Consider the following 17414-nt stretch of genomic DNA (forward strand, 5'->3'; position numbering starts at 1 on the left):
CCATACCACGTTTAAGTTTGGTATAGTGTCTAAACCAGACTTGACCATGCGTTTGTCTCCAGTAGATTAGATTACTGTAACGGCCTGCTCACTGGCCTCTCTAAACGAAGTACATCCAGACATCCAAGTACAGCTGCAGTACATCCAGAGCGCTGCTGCTCCTGACTAGAACCAGGAAGTGCTTTCACATTAGTCCTGTTCTCTCCATGGCCTAGAAGCTTCAACACATCGTTGTGGCAGTAATTGTTTTGAAATGCTAAAAAACTCTATCAGCAACGAGCATTAGGTGCGTGTGCGGAGCACGGCGGGTGTGTACGGGGGAGCATGGCGCATTGGCTGTGGCTCGTGCGGGGAGCAGGGCGGGGCAAAACAAACCCCGCATGAGGTTTCAGCCAATCACAGAAGACGTGAGATTCTCACTGAGACGAAAGCACGTGTTCTACTTCTGTCATTCTGACAGCACGTCTAAGGTCTAAACTCAGGCAATTGACAATTACAGGTTTTGACAAGAAACATTAGTTTCTCACTCTCTCATCCTCTTGAGATCTCAATGTGGTCATCTCACAGTTTCAGGGCGATCTGTGTTTCAGTTTGATGCTGCAGTCTTCCTGAAGATGTGAGACAGACCTCTACTCTGACAATGTTCAAATCTAAGCTAAAAACATTTTTGTTAAGCTGTACATATGACTATGTTTTTTTTTTGGGCACTCTCCTTTTTTAGGTCTTAAACTGTTTTGTGATATCTGTCATGTCTGATTTTAATGAATTTTTTCCTGTTTTGTGAAGTACTTAGAATTGCTTGTGTATGAATTGTGCTCTACAAATAAACATGCCTTGCCCTTTCAAGCCTGGATCTGTTCATTGTGAAAAAAACCAAATGGGCACGATAGTGCTCCCTACAGTGTGACATTAAAATGTACATGGAGACAAATACTTCTTTTTAAGAAAACTTTCAAAATGTTGCACAAAATTCAATGAATCTATCTATAGATCAAAATTATTGTATAATTTAGCATTATTTTTTGTCAGTATTAAGCAGGTTTTTATTTTTGTTTAACCATAATTAAGCTAAAGAAACACAATGTAGGCTTTTATTCATAGCCTAATATTATCTATCATTGTGACGGAGCCAGTCCGTCTTTAATTGTCAGCGTTTGTTTGCTGAGCAACCGTGCGGCCCGTCCAAAACACTCTCATTAACTTCCCGCTTTCCCCGCTGTTTCATTCATTCTCACCAGACGCATCTTTCCCCGGACTCCTCCAACACTAATCCGCCAAGGGTGCACACTTGCGCGCATTAGGTTGATTCTAATAATTGTACACTCCAGTTCATACCTGTTTTGTTTTGAAGCCTCGCGCCGCCGATGCGTCGCGTTCGGCCGAAACGAGCCAGTACTTCCTGGTAGCTTAAATGGGCACTGTTCGCGCTGTCATGCTGACCATGTGACACCAGTGTATTTCTATTGCTTTATTTTGAACATTTATATGTAATTAATGATGTCTTACATTGTAGGAAGATGCCACAACAGTTTCATGTAAATTTATTGAGGGATTTAATTATCTAAATATTTGCTCAGTGGGAGAGGCAAGTGTGGAATAAAGGAGAGCCGCTCTTGGCTGGGGTGGGAGTCTGTCACCGACTACAGAGCAGGTAATAGTGGTGCGCAGTGAGTCTGAGAAAGTTAAAGGAGACGTGAGTTAAGGCCGTGGCTGCAGAGCCGCGGCGCTGTCAAATGGCCCAGCAGTTTCAGGAACCGAGGCACTGCCATATAGCCTCATGGCTAACCCTAACCCTGACCCTAACCCTGACCCTGACCCTAACCCTGACCCTAACCTTAACCCGGCGCGGTAAAATAGCGCAGCAGTTTCAGGAGCTGCGGCACAAAATAACATGGCAGTTTCGGCCGCGCGCCGCGGCTCTGTAGACACTCCCGTGAGTTAAAGTCCGTGTTTTAACTCTGTAAATATATGTATTTTTGGGTTTCTGGACATTTTTCCTCACTATAAACATTTTTGCACTTTGGTTTTTGGCACAATAAATCCACCTGAGCACTTGAAATCCGACTTCGCCTATTTTTGAAAGAGAGCCCCGCTTCAATCATATACGTGCAATATAAAAAGGAATCTGCTATTTAACTAGACCATTTAATACAGCGGAGTATTTTGAAAATAAAATATACTAGCCACAACTACGCTAAATGATAGAAGGTTGAGCTTAACCAGAACTTCCTCTCTCCACCTTCCTTTGCGTTAGACAGCTCTCGCTTCTTGGCGCTTTTCGACGCTTTTCAGCGAGATCAACCCTCACTGCCTCTGAGATTGACCGGTAGATCGCGATCGACGTATTGGGCACCCCTGGTCTTGGTGGTTTTGGGTTATTTTTTGTATTGTGGGATTTATAGCATTTTTAGTGCCTTGAACTTTGTCATTAAAGAATCATGCAAAGTCATTACCCTTGGATGTGGACATTAATTCTAACGGCGGCTGAGCTGAAGGGTTTGTTAATCTGTTTACTGAGGCAAACAGGACACACATGTTGATACTGTAGCTTCCAATCATTTCAGAAAAATATCTTTCCCCACATCTACATAAAATGAGGTTGTACATGTACAACTTCTCTCGGTAAATCTCTCTCTGAACCTGGAGCTTTGACTTGCGCCATTTCCATTCCGCCCGGCGGCACTCCCATTACACAAACTGGTAGGATGTTTGCCTATCCTACTCAGCGATCAATTCAGTCCAGTGTGGCCCATGCACATGCGAGCAAAGGCTCTTTTCTCCCCCGCACACCTGCTCATGGATCTGCATGGATCAACACTCCTTTGTATCTGAGAGAGATGCCGTCCAGTATCACAACGATTCCAAATTTCCTGCCAAAGTTTATACACATGACTCTTAATAATAGGCTTGATTTCAGGTTTGCTTAACTCAACCATTACATCAAAGGAATTTTTAGCCAGCAAATTAGCCATTTCATTGAAATGAAGGAAACCCTCACATCCTTCCTGGACAGAGAGAGTATCAGGCAGAAGAAGCTATATAGAACAGGGGTCCCCAACCACCGGGCTGCGGACCGGTACCGGCACTTGCTACCGGGCCGCACAGAAAAAGTCAATAATTTATCAGCGAGAGTATCTTCGTGCATTATACGTTATACGTCATCACGGATGCGTTGCATCAAACACGTTGCCCAAAAATAGACCCACATGCCACAAGCTCACATCAAAATGAGTAAAACAGAAGTCAAATAGCCCCGCAGTTTCAGGGACCGCGGCATTTACCTTATAGCCTCATGGCTAACCCTAACCTTAATCTTAACCCTAACCCTAACCTTAACCCGGCGCGGTCTAAAACGGCGCTAAAACGCGATCAGTTTTAGGAGCCGCGGCGCACGGCCGGCACAAAAATAACTTGGCAGTTTCGGCCGCGCGCCGCGGCTCTGCAGACACTCCCAAAAAAGAAATGTCTTTGGAGAGCTTTTTTTCAAAGGGGAAAAGGCCAAGTGAGGAGCCAGACGAGGAGCCAGACGAGGAGCCCTCAACCTCCAAGAAAAAAGCTAAATTTAATTGACAATACTATGAGTCCTATTTAAAATACGGGTTTGCCGCCACAGGTGACTCTCACGCACCGTGTCCGCTCTGTGTAATATGTGGGGAAAAGCTCACTAACGAGGCAATGAAACCATCAAAACTGCTTCGGCACATTGAGACTAAGCACAGTGGATTAAAATATAAGCCTTTACAGTTTTTTGAAAGAAAAAACGTGAACAAGAAGGACAGACACAATTACCGAGGGTCACCACATCAACAAATGCGAGTCCGCTGAGAGCATCATACTTAGTGGCAAACCGCATTGCAAAGGCAAAGAAACCTTTCACAATTGGAGAAGAACTCATCCTGCCTGCCACCAAGGATATTTGCCGTGAACTTTTAGGAGAAGCCGAAAAAGGTTGCAAATGTTCCTCTTTCGGCCAGCACTGTCGCCAGGTGCATTGAGGACATAGCGGAGGATATTGAGGCGCAACTGTAGGAGCGGATTAAAAAGTCACCGTGGTACGCCATCCAGGTTGATGAGTCTACTGACATCGACAACAAGGCAATACTTCTTGTTTATGTGCGCTATCTTTATGAGGACGACGTTCATGAGGACATGTTATGTGCATTGTTTTTACCAACCAACACTACAGCCGCAGAACTATTCAAGTCTTTGAATGATTATATATCAGAAAAACTGAATTGGTCTTTTTGTGTCGGTGTGTGCACGGATGGAGCCGCTGCTATGACTGGACGGCTGTCTGGTTTGACCACACGGATTAAGGAGGTTGCGCCTGAATGCGAGTCCATGCACTGCGTCATTCATAGAGAGATGCTGGCTAGCCGAAAAATGTCACCTGAACTTCACAACGTATTGAATGATGTTGTTAAAGTTATTAACCTCATCAAAGCACACACGCTCAACTCGTCTCCCAGTTATTAACCTCATCAAAGCAAACACGCTCAACGTCTATTTGAGCAGGTTTGCGAACAGATGGAGGCCGAGCACAAATGCCTTCTTTTACACACTGAAGTTCGATGGCTGTCCAGAGGGAGATCACTAGCCAGAGTGTTTGAGTTACGTGAGCCGATGCAAAGATTTCTCACGCAAAAAAACTCGCCACTGGCGGCTAATTTCAGTGAAAAGGAATTGCTCGTCAAACTCGCCTACTTTTGCAACATATTCAACCTGCTTAACGAACTTAACTTGTCGCTTCAAGGTAAAATATGCTTTTCTGCCGTGACGGCATCAAAAACAAAACTTCGGAGCAGACACGACTTGAGGAACACACTGTGGGTGTCATTGTCTCCCATCACCCCTGTGGTGGCAAAAATCTCTTGATAAAACAAAGAAGCAAGTTGTCCAGTAGAAAAGTAAAATGTTTAATCTTGTGGTTGAATCAGAAAGAAACTCGTGTGGACTCGGCCATTCTTGTGCATGCTCCACAAAACGTGTCTCTCCCAAGTCCTCCCGTCCCACGTCTGTCCCCTTCCCTAAATCACAGATGGTCACATGACCATTCCACATTTACAATTCACAAGCAGGTCTTAAGCGGGTTCCACACCGCGGCCGCCGAGGCGTCCAGTTTCCATTCAAAGTCTATGTAAACGCGCGTTGAGCGGGTAGTGCGTTATCCGCGGCGCGATTTCTGCGTTTATACGGCGCAATCTGGTGCGTTTTTTACTCTCTCGACGCTTTGGCGCGCTGCCGAGGCTGCCGAGGCGTAAAAACCGGCTGGCGCGCGGTGCTCAGATATGCTCATGTCTCTGCAGCAGACGCGCAGTAGCCGCCACAGCAGCCAATCAGAGCTGACGTACGTCACTCGCATTTCCGGTATTCCCCGTGGAATTCCCCAGGAAGAGCCACTTCTTCTTTGCTCGTCAACAAGACGCAGCTCTTGAAGCAAATGGTGGTATTCGCCAAACTCAGACCGTCTCTGCTGTATCTGGTGTACCCAGGCACGTCGCCGCCGAGCCCGGCGCCGCCGTGTGAGGGTTTTGAAAACCAAATACGTGAAACATCTCGATATCCGCCATTTTACACAATGAAAGGCCACGACAACAACTCCACTGCTCATGCGACAACACCTCTACTGTGCATGTGCGCAGACTGCTCGAGCGCGCCTTGTACGCGCGCCTGTGTACAGTGCACGGGGCGTTGAGGACCCGCGTCCGGTGCGTGAACCTTTCAAATGCACAAGCGCTCAAATTCTGCGTCGGGCGCGTTTAGGCGTCTACGGTTTGTACGTACCATTAGAGGGCAGAGATGCAAATGGCACAGGCAAAAGGACAACCAGAGATACAGGATTTACATTTACATTTTGACCGCCGACACCTTAGAGACAACAGGTTCGTCCTGGACACCCGTGGTTCCTTTTATTCGAATGGGAAGGCAGGAAGTTTACCGGCTCTGAAGAACAAAAGCAGCTGATTGCTCTGGTGTGAAGGTGTCCAGACATGTAGATGTCAGGCTGTGGCTTTGGGTGTCACAGGAAAAAATTTAATTGAATTAGTGTGGTGGCTGGATCAATGCTCGTTTGGGGCGTAGGGTGTAGACAAAGGATTCACGTTGACAAAGCTCTGCAATCTTTTCAAGGTAGTTTATTTACAGAGAAAGCAGTGTCAAATACAGGACATCAGAAAACAGCGCCCTGGGTCCGCTGATGATCAGGAAGACGAACCTCGTCTCTGGGCGTACCTCCCTTATATACTGAAGACGCACAAAGACCGATAAACAATATCTGACAGGTATGATATCACACATGTAAAGGCCGGTTAGCCAATAAGAGATCAGATGTAAAAAATATCCATATTTGGGTAGCACCAGGGGAGAAGTTACAGAAATGAGATCATGCGCTTACACAGATGTACACAAGGCATCTCAAGGCCTCGCAGCCAATGGAGACATCTCCCATTCGGTAGTTAATCAGATGTGGGCCCCTTACATTCCGTGGAATAGACATTTTGGTAGAAACACACATATTCCTAAAAGCCAGTCTCAGAATGAGGCCTAACTTTGCATGGACCTAGTTTTAATACACTTCATTAGAATTGAATCGAAATTGAAACCAGGCAGAGGGCCAGATTCTTCTTCTTATTTTTCCATAACACCCCCAGATGGGACCACCTCATCGCACAGAAACAAGCGCAGGGCTCCCACTGATTCAGCGGTGTGGTGAGTTGTTATTTTTGCCGTATTTATCTGGCCGGTCCGTGAAAAAAATACCTACATTATTCCGGTCAGTGGTGCAAAAAAGGTTGGGGACCCCTGATATAGAACATCCTGTCAGCAATCCGACTACCCAGATTTAATGCTTTGCAAAGCAGAAAGGCTGTCAGAGGCTACCACAAAGCAGCTACACTGTAAAGTAGATTCAGCCCCTTCCAACGCTAACTGTATCGCTAAGAGTTCTACGGTGAAGACAGAGAGGCGATCTGTTAACCTCTTCTTGACCGCTACCTCCAGGTCAGGTACGAAATAAGCAGCGCCCGTGAATTCTTAATGATGAACTCTTGAACAACAAACTGCGGTTCCCTCTTAGTGCCTCCTCTAAGTTTGTGATGCAAGCTAATATCAACAAGAGCCGGAATAAACTTCCAAGGAGCTATAGCTGACAAAGCCACCGAAGGGCTCACGCTAAGATCACTCATTTCAGCAAGTTACGCCTTTGCAGCTAAACCCCAATCGTCAGCCTCATACTGTCCCCCACCACCTCTAAGAAATTTGAATGTATGACCTTGCACATTTACCCAGTAAGCTAACAGAAAGCCCTACAACAAGGCTTGGGCTTGCTCCACATCACGTTTATTTAAGTTAGTTTTAGCTGCAAACAAGCGATACAGCTACAATCAATAGTTGCCCTCATGATAGCCCAATAAATATTCAGTAGCAACCTTCTGCTAGCTCCCCAGTCCTGGCCGGATGGATTTATCACTGACCTTATCAATGTGCTGTCGCCAACTAAGTTTCTCGTCAAAGATGACTCCCAGAATCTCACTTCCCTGCCTGTTCAAGTACTTGCTGATGCAGTTTAAGGGAGACATCCCTATGCCCATTGAAGAAACAAATAACTTGAGACTTCTGTACGGACAGCTTAAATCCCCATTTCAGAGTCCACCGCTCAACCTGCTGTATTGCTCTTTGCAGTTTTGTAGAGATTTCTGCCTCTCACCCACAATGTGACATCGTTGGCATTAAGGCTCCTTCCAACAGCTTGATCTACATCTTTAAAGATGACATTAATCATGACATTGAAAATGATAGGGCTGCACACACTTCCTTGTGAGATTCCATTTTCATAAACCTCATAAACCTCGGAGGAAGCTGCGCCCACTCTGCTTTGAATACGCCAGCCAGACAAGAAACTCCTTACCCAATTAAACAACTTTCCCTTCACACCACACTTCAGCAATTTGATAAGGAGACCATCCTTCCAAACCATACCGTAAGCTTTCTCCACATCAAAGAGTACTGCAATAACTTTCTCTTTTTGAGTCCTGGCCAGTTAGAGTTTTCAGATTCCAAACATAACACAGAATCCCAGATGCGATCGAATAGACCTAAAATTAGACCAACCGGGTCATCAGTTAAATGAGGGATCATATCATAGCACACCTCATCTTTACCTGGAGTCGTTTGCCTCGCCTTAGAAAGCGCACTTCTTAGCTCAAACAAATTGAACAGGAGGTCAAGATCACCTTAAGTTGAAGGCTGGTGCCTAATCAGCTCAACATTCTGTGCCAGAGTAATATCACTACATTGCTTTGCCACAGGTGAGATATTGTCAGAGCTGTGCACCGACACAAAACTACTAGCCAACAGTTTCTGTTCACATTTTGGAACAATACTGCCTCCAATATGTCTCTTGGCCGTTCTTACAGTTCTTCGCACAACTGCATGAACTTTCTTGTATTCAGGAGGGCATCCATAGTGTGAAGAACCTTTACATTTTCAAACGCCTTATTATAGCTTTACCACATGCTTAATTCCACCAAGTCTCCTGTATGCAAATAACATGAGGCTTGTCCAGCAAGGTAGAGACAAAATGCTTAAATTCTTGGCCATTAGCAAGAAGACTTTGCGCTTTCCATTGCAACACAATGACACAATGCAAACAGGGAGCCCCCCCACTCTGACTCCCGTCTCCATCCCGTTTCCCATGCAGTGCGCCTTGATTCCCACACAGCGCGTTTTCAATCTCTGCCCACTCAGGACCTTAAAGGTGCCATAACATGCTTTTTTTCACGTTTCGTAGTCTATCCTAAGTGTATAATTGATAATAATAAGGGTTGTGCAACACCCTTAACATATATCACCCAGACCTTGGACCCACTCACCAACCCGGAAATGCAAACGGCTTGGTTTGATATTCGCCCCCACCCTTGCGAAGAGCGATCTGGCTCCCCCGCCCAACCCGTGACGTAGTCTCAGAGCGCGTGTGTGCCCCGCCCACCCGTGACGTAGTGTGTCCCCCACAGCTGTCTGCTCCGCGATGCGCCGCTCCGCGCGAGTGAGTGAGAAACGATAGAACTTCAGATCAACACTACTTTGAGACTAAATAAATCCGGTGTTTATTCTACAGCGTGCGCAGAACAGATATATCTATAGATCTGGATGATGACGTGTGCCTGGGGTTATGACGCGGTCTTGTACCCACCCCCCGTCAGTTTGGAGATTCGCGGAAAGGAGATAGTCTGTAATATAGCTAAAAACTGCGGTAATCAATCAAAAAAACACTCTGGGTACATAATATGAAGCACAAATAGCAATGTAAGAAGGTTAAAAGCTCTGAAAAGTCGATTTTGCATGTTATGGGACCTTCAGGTTCCAAGGTATTTCCCTGCAGCCTTAGCAATGATCCCGGTCTTTTCAGATTACTTATGCGTTTGACCAGTACAGTTAATAACTTCCAACATAAAGAGGAAAAAATCTGTCTTCTTCATAAACAAGATATCCTCAGCTCACTCGGAGGCTCCATCCTTGGAGGCCCCACTCTTGGAGACCTCCTTGGGGACCTCCCCCGGCTGTGAGCAATGCTGGTTCCTCTTACTTCGCTTAGGCTCCGAGCAGCGCTGGATCCCTCACTGCATCCACTTTCACCTCTCTACCTGACACTTTCTTGACTGAACCAGGACTAAACCAGTACCAAACCAGGACTTAACCGCTACCAAATCAGGACTAAACCAGTACCAAACCAGGACTAAACCTGTACCAAACCAGTACCAAACCAGTACCAAACCTGTACAAACCAGAACTAAACCAGTACCAAATCAGGACTAAACCAGTACCAAACCAGGATTAAACCTGTACCAAACCAGGATTAAACCAGTACCAAACCAGGACTAAACCTGTACCAAACCAGTACCAAACCAGTACCAAACCTGTACAAACCAGAACTAAACCAGTACCAAACCAGGACTAAACCAGTACCAAACCAGGACTAAACCAGTACCAAACCAGGATTAAACCTGTACCAAACCAGGATTAAACCAGTACCAAACCAGTACAAAACCAGGACTAAATCAGTACCAAACCAGGACTAAACCAGTACCAAACCAGGATTAAACTAGGATTAAACCAGTATCAAACCAGGACTAAACCAGACACTTTCTTGACTGCATCCGCATAGGATTTGCTTCCCTCTACAGACCGCTGCTATATTGTCCAAAGGGCTCACACTTGAAGCTACGCAGGGGTGGCGGAACATATGGCCTTACGTCATAGCATGTATCCAATGAACACCTTAGGCATTTCCCTCAAGTGTTATCATTACCGACAGGCTGTCACATCTTTCTCCAAACCCGGCTGTTTTCAACCACCTAGCGTCCCCAACCTTAGCTCCAGTTCAATTATCCTTTACTTCATCCACAGTCACCATCGTAGGGATGCATGCAATACCTCCTCTGACTGTGTTTCTATCAGCATCAGAATGTTCTTTCCACCCAGACTTTTAATCTCAATTGCCTTCCTTCGCTGAGCCGTGTCTTTGTACGCAACCAGCAGCGAGCCATCTCTAAGAACTCTCGCATCCTTGATCTCTCCCACAGCCTTATTTAGGCTCATCGTCAATGCCACTGGACTCCACTCCTTAAAGAACACATTTTCCTGTGAGAGCTTTATAATTACTTTACACTCTATGCTCCAATTTCCTACATTAGCAGCTTCATCCTGCTTCTCACTGCCAGAACCTTCCGACACAGATTAGCTAAAGGACATTTTACGTTTCCGGGTACCAACAGCCACAAAAGGTTGCTCCTCCCCGTTGTCTAGATCGCTACTGACAATCGATCCACTCCCCTCTCCTGTCCCTCCGGACTGCCTACTGTGCAGACCTGACTCCTCTTCTTTTTCCTCCCCATACAGACAGCTTTCTATGCACTTCGCCCGCTGAATTGTAACGAAACTTTCACCTTATCGTTGATGTTGATGTCCTTTTCGGTCGTATCCAAGTCCACGACCGGCACACACAGACTCTTCTTCTTACACAACTTTTTAGTCTCACCTTTGAATGTAATGATCAGCGTGGCTGGATGAATGGATCAGCGCCGCGCAATTTGGCCCTGATCTCCCGAAAGCTGGCACGTTTTTTAGCCATCTCTGTGGTCATGTCCGGGAAAATCTTCAGTTTCAGTCCACAAATTTGAAGCACCTTCTCCTTCTTCGCAATGTTTATGATCTCCTCCCTTGTTGTTCTCTTGTGCAGGCGCACAATCATCGCTCTGTCCGACTTTCCCGCAGGCCTGATCCGATGCGGTATTTCCACATCTGGCTCCGACTGCAGTTTCTCATGAAATAGTTCCTTGAACATCTTGGACATGTAGCTTGTTGGGTTGCCCTTCTCACTGTCTTTCGGCAGGCCAAATACCGGGCCAAATACGCGGACATTGTGTTTACGACTGTGCATTTCTAGTCGTTCCGTTTTCTCCAGTACTCCTCCAAATTGGCTCTACCCAGCTCCTCGCACACCATCTCCAACTTTGTAATGCGCTCATCCATGATCAGCACAGTTTTATCCACTCCAGTGATCTTTTGGGTGCAAGCAGAGATGTCATCCTTGATGGTATTAAGTTGGGTTACCACCACACTCATCTCCTCTTTGATTATAGAGCGTATCAAAGATGCCAATTCCTTGTTTTTTAGCGCGTCGCGCTCTTCCATATGTTGAGTCACGACTTCCTCCTCTTCTCCGTCAGGTTAAGACTGACTTTTTGTCTTTTTGGGCGGTATGATGCTCAGTAAAGACTTTCAACTTGAATCTGCTGAACTTTCGAGACATTTTATATCGGTTAAGAACCTCAATTTGACCAAATTATCAGAGCTTTGTGCCCTCGCCGTGTTCTCAGCTGCTACATATGCGTGCTAGTGACTGCGCGGGTGGTTAATTAGTATTAGTCTAACGTGTTACTTTTATAACAAAGTAGCACAGTAACGTAACGCGTTAGTTTCCAAGGGCAGTAATGAGGTAACGTAACAAGTTACTTTTAAAATTAACAAAGTTACTTTAAAAGTTACTTCTACCCAACACTAGGGATGCATACCTAAACCCACGTTCAAGTTCAAGTCCGGATTCGAATCCAGAGGTTTAGGTTCAGGTCCAGATCTAATGAGTCCGGCTGAACTCATGCCATTTTTGCATAATGTTACAACAGCGTAACACAAGCTACTTGGCTAAATTACGTTGAAGACACTTGAACAAGGACGACTATCAAACACAAGGCTTAACTGCAGACTGAAATAAACTACACCACACAACAACATAATACAGTTATTTTATTCATATTGTAGCGACCCTAGTCTCTAGTGCAGGGGTGTCAAACGGCCCGCCAAACGTTTTAATCCGGCCCGCCGAACATTTTGAATTAATATTTAATTATTATTATTTTTATTATTTTTCATAGAACCGCAGTTACTTCCGTAACCGTTGTTAGCGCTAAAACTACACGTCCCACAATGCCGCTGGTGGCCGCCCCTCCCCCGCGCAGCCCTGTGTACTGCGGAGGGAGAAGTGCTGAGAGAAGTAAGACACGCGTTTGCGCACTTTACAGCACTTACGCACTTCAGAGCAGAGGAGCGAGGACAGAGACGTGTGGCTTTAGGAAACACGTGGAAGAAAGAAAGAAGACTGTTTTGTGGATGTTAGAGCTGTGCTAAAAGTGGAGCTAACAACAAGAAAACTAACTTCTGTGATGATGCTCTGTGAGGAAAACATCCACTACAAACCTGGACAGATCAGGAGCCACAGGTAAAAACACAGGTCAGAGTGTAATAAAGTATGAACATGACTGTGACACACTAATGTGACTGTGACACAAACACAATGACCTCATTTGAGTCACTACATGAATCATTTGTCACTAAGATCAGCTTAAACTATGAAAATAGCGAGCTCATATTGAGTTTGAGCAGAAACACGTCTGTGATATGAACATTTCACATCAGAAATCACATCAAAAGTTCATGTTCCTGCTCCTGCTGCTGCATGAATATGGACCCAGTCTTTCACCTGCTGCACATTTGTGCAACAGTCTCCACAACTATTACTAGGCTGTAAAAAAGCTATTTATTTCTTATATTTTTGTATTGTTTTATGTTTTACGTTATGTTCGGCCCGCGACCCAGCATGAGCGCTTCAATTCGGCCCGCGAAGTTTGACACCCCTGCTCTAATGCGCGTGCGCGGCCTCTGGGGCGGAGCTAAGAGCGGGAGACGAGGTAGTTTCTGATGTTCCTGTTCCATCACCATGGTTACGGCCAACAGTAACCAACTCTGTTCAAGAAATGAAGTGACAACTTGTGAGCACTAAACCAGCATTACTGACCTGAGCGAGAAGTTACAATATTTACACCCAAACCAAAGCACAACCCGCACAAGCGGCGACGCACGCGGCGGCTTCAAACGCTTCAAATAAAGTCAGCTCTCTTACAGCTGCTTCAATGTTCGGTCTCTCGCGTCTTTAAACTCATTGCGTCGGCTTCAACTTCTGCTGCGCGGAAGACGCGTGCGTCTCTGATGCTCCGGGCGCGCCATTGACAGCGATGTCAGTGTTTACGTCTTTTCTAGCGCGAATTTCGCGATCTAGGCCCTGCGACAAGTTGGCCACTGTCCAGGGTGTACCCCGCCTAAGGCCCGAAGTCACTGGGATAGGCTCCAGTCACCCGCGACCCTGAAAGGGAACAAGCGGTAGAAAATGGATGGATGGATGGATGGATGGAATGTTTCAGATGGTTTAGATTCTAGAACGTAAAGGATATAGAATATGAGTGGTAGATTTTTAACGAGTCCAGAACCGAATCACCGGGGTTTCGGTTTTTTTGGACCTGAACCGAAACGTTTTTACAAGTCCGGATCCGGTCCGTCGTAGCGGTACGCATCTCTACCCAACACTGATTATTACATTGTACATTTGTAGTATTGAGCTAGAAATTCCTACTGCCACTGTACTGTGAACACTTCCCAGTATATGACGCACTCAGAAGTGATTTCCCTTTTGTTAAATTAATTTACCATTGATCATTTGTTTTAAAAATGTTTTATTTTGGCTAGCTTTAAAACAATATGAGAACAGTCTGTTAAATCCTTTTGAGTGACACAGTCAGGCTTTAAATATGAAAAAAACACTGAACTGGAAACAAAAAAACAACAACAAATAAACATTTCACAAATATTGAAAATTTTGTTTTGGCCGGTTTGGAGCGTCCAAACAGTCACAAAGCCGAGAAGAGTAAGGAGCAAAACTAGCCTCATCATCATTGTAAGCGCCATTTTATATGGTTTGATATTTTGCATTCTTAATTTTGTTATTCATAATAACTCATTTGTGTTTTATTTAAGAGAAGTTTGCATGTGTGTGCATGTCCTGGACGCTTGGGGGCGCACTACTGTTACCTGTCATGTAAAACAGGTGAAGAAGTTTTGTTGTAAAACTTTGTTAATAAAGAGAGATGGCTGGAGCAACACGGTCGTTTTACCGTGCTGCGACTACACCAGTGGTCCTACGCCTAAAACAGGCTCATGCAGTCATTATTTTCCGAAAAGGTTAAAACGAAGGAACAAAGAACTAGGATTAGCCTCTACAATCATCATCTTGCAAGAACTTTAAAAAAAAGTAAAAGCATGTTTAGTTACGCCAATTAGTCCAAGTTAAAATGTGTGTCTCTTCAACTGATGTTAAAGTTGCAATGTAACTTTTTATGTTAGACATACTTGTCTAATAAAAAGTATAATTTTTATCATATTATTTATTATGTTACGAATGAAGATCCAAGATAGTTTCACAGTCTTTCATGAACCATAAAATGACTGCTAGTAATTTTTTTGTTGTGTTGATGTTGTGGTTTGGGATTAAGCCCAGGGAGACAATGACCTCATCATAACAAAGTAGCAAAAACAAGTGAACTTCTTTGGTGGATGCTAATGATTTAAGCAGTAAGTGCATTATTTAGTTTAGATTGCCGTCACTTCTTTTATTTTTATTTAAAAAAAGAATATTGAAAGAATAAACACAGACCAATCAAAACTTGTGTGTAAATAAAGATACAGTCCAGTAACATTGTCAAAAAAGAAAAAAAGAGAAAAAAGAAAGAAAGAAAGAAAAAGAGAGAAAAAGAAGAAAAGAAAAGAGAAAATACAAAGTGTGTAATGTTTGAGATTGCCGTTTTTAGAATAATGCATCCAAATGAAAATAAAATACAAGGTTAGAGCACCTGATCCATAATGTGAGTCCCATTTCGTCCAGCTTATGTCGAATTTGTCCATTTCCAAGTTCAGTCCATATGTGATTTTTTGTCCATTATGATGTCGGTCCAGTCCTTTATTGTTGTGTCATCCATTTTTTAGTGATGGCCTTTTTTCCGGCCGCCAAAAGTATCCTCTAGAGATATCCATTTCCAATGTTCATGGCAGGGGTTCTGAGACCCAAATACATGGATCCAAAGTCTGATGGGATCGTAGTGTCAAAGATTGTCTATAATGCCTTATTAATTTCTGTCCAATAAGTCCATACAACAGGGCAGTCCCAACATAAATGATAATGATGTGCCTCCTGGCAACCACACTTCCTCCAACATTCAGCCCCTCCCTGTGAGTAATGAGAACTTTGATGGTGTTATAAAGAAACGAGTCACATTCTTCCAACCGAACTCCCTCCAGATATGAGATCTTGTGGTTCTCCATTGTGAAATACAGACACTTTCCCACTCCTCCAGACACTTTCCCACTCCTCGTCCGTCAGATCAAAATGACCCTCTTTTTCCCATTTGATTTTGATGTATTTGGTAGATTGGTTGTCCAGGTTGTTAATGCATTTATACACTTTAGCTATTATTCCCCTTGAGAGTTCTGATTTGTACGCTTTGATGAAGAGTTCAGTCAGGGGGTTGTAATTATCATTGCTTTGTTTTATCTCTTGGTTGTGATAACTTCTTATTTGTAGATATCTATAAAAGTCTTGCTTCTCCAAGCCCAATCTGGTAAAATACTCGGATGCCTTTTGTTAGCCAGGTCTTAAATCTCAAGTCGGTGCCATTTGGCTTGAAACCTTGGTCATAAGCCAGCCCAAGACTTTAATCTCTTTGTTTAATTGATGTGTTTTGAGTAGCTTTTTCCAGGTCATAAGCACAGATTTTACCCATGGATTCTCAATTTCCTCCAAGTGATTGAGTCGTTTTGCATCTGCCAGTAAGGCCTGCACCGGGACCCCTGGTACGACATCATGTTCAATACTTTTCCATTGTGCCTCATACTCCGGGTTACACCAGTACAGCAGTGCCCTGATTTGAGCTGAAATATAGTAGTTTTTCAGACTACCCAACCCCATTTTTCTTTTAGTAATTGTAGAGTCCTAAATCGGATACAGGGTTTTTTACTCTGCCATATAAATCTTGAGATTGTTTTATTCCATTCATTGAACAGCTTGTTAGGGACGGAAATTGGAAGAGACTGGAATAAATAGGTAAATCAGGGCAGGACATTCATTTTTATAGTTTTGATTCTTTGACTTGTGGGATAAGGTTCCATTTTTCAAGGTCATTCTTTATGGAGAAAAATAATTAATGTCAAGTTTTCATGGAGAACCACTCCTAGATATTTGAGGGAGTCCGGTCTTTCTAAATGTTGAAGGGGGTTGCCAGTATGATAGGATTTCAGTTTTTTGTTTGTTCAACTTGTAACCGGACATTGGGCCAATTTTGTCAAGAAAGTGCATGACTTCAGGTATTGATTTATTTGGCTTGGTCAGATACAGCAAGACATCATCTGCGTAACAGGGAATTTTATGTTCCTTTCCATAAATTGTAACACCATAGATTGTTTCCGATTGTCTGATATATTGGGCCAGTGGTTCCAGGTACCGGGCGAACAAAATGGGGGACCACGCGCAACCCTGCCTCACCCCTCTTTCAGAGGTCAAAGGGTTGGTCAAGTAGCCGTTGACTTTGATTCTTGAGGTTGGACTTTCATAAAGGGCCCCAATATTTTGTATTAGTAGATCATCTATTTGGAATTTGCATAACACCTCAAACAAATAGGGCCAGCTAACTGAGTCAAAGGCTTTCTCGGCATCCAAACTTATTATTACTGCCTTGTTTTGTTGTGTTTGTGTTTGGTTCATTATATGTAAAGTTCGTCTTATGTTGTCTTGTGTTTGTCGTTTGTTTATGAATCTTGTCTGGTCATTATGAATTAATTTTGATTTAGATTGCCATCACTTCTAATGTAATCCTGGCCATGTTATCGTTGGGATTTAACCCTAGAACTCCCAGAGAGTCATTTTGATTGCTCCCATTCAAACCAATGAAATTCTAAGCAAAGTAACTGCCACAGAATGTTGGTTGCCTGGCAAATCAAAATAGTTATATCTAAAAATGTAAATAAAAACGACTAGG

This window comes from Eucyclogobius newberryi, unplaced genomic scaffold, assembly GCF_026437365.1.
Source record: "Eucyclogobius newberryi isolate DKJ021-1_F unplaced genomic scaffold, fEucNew1.0.hap1 SCAF_10, whole genome shotgun sequence".
NCBI classification, from domain to species: Eukaryota; Metazoa; Chordata; class Actinopteri; order Gobiiformes; family Gobiidae; genus Eucyclogobius; species Eucyclogobius newberryi.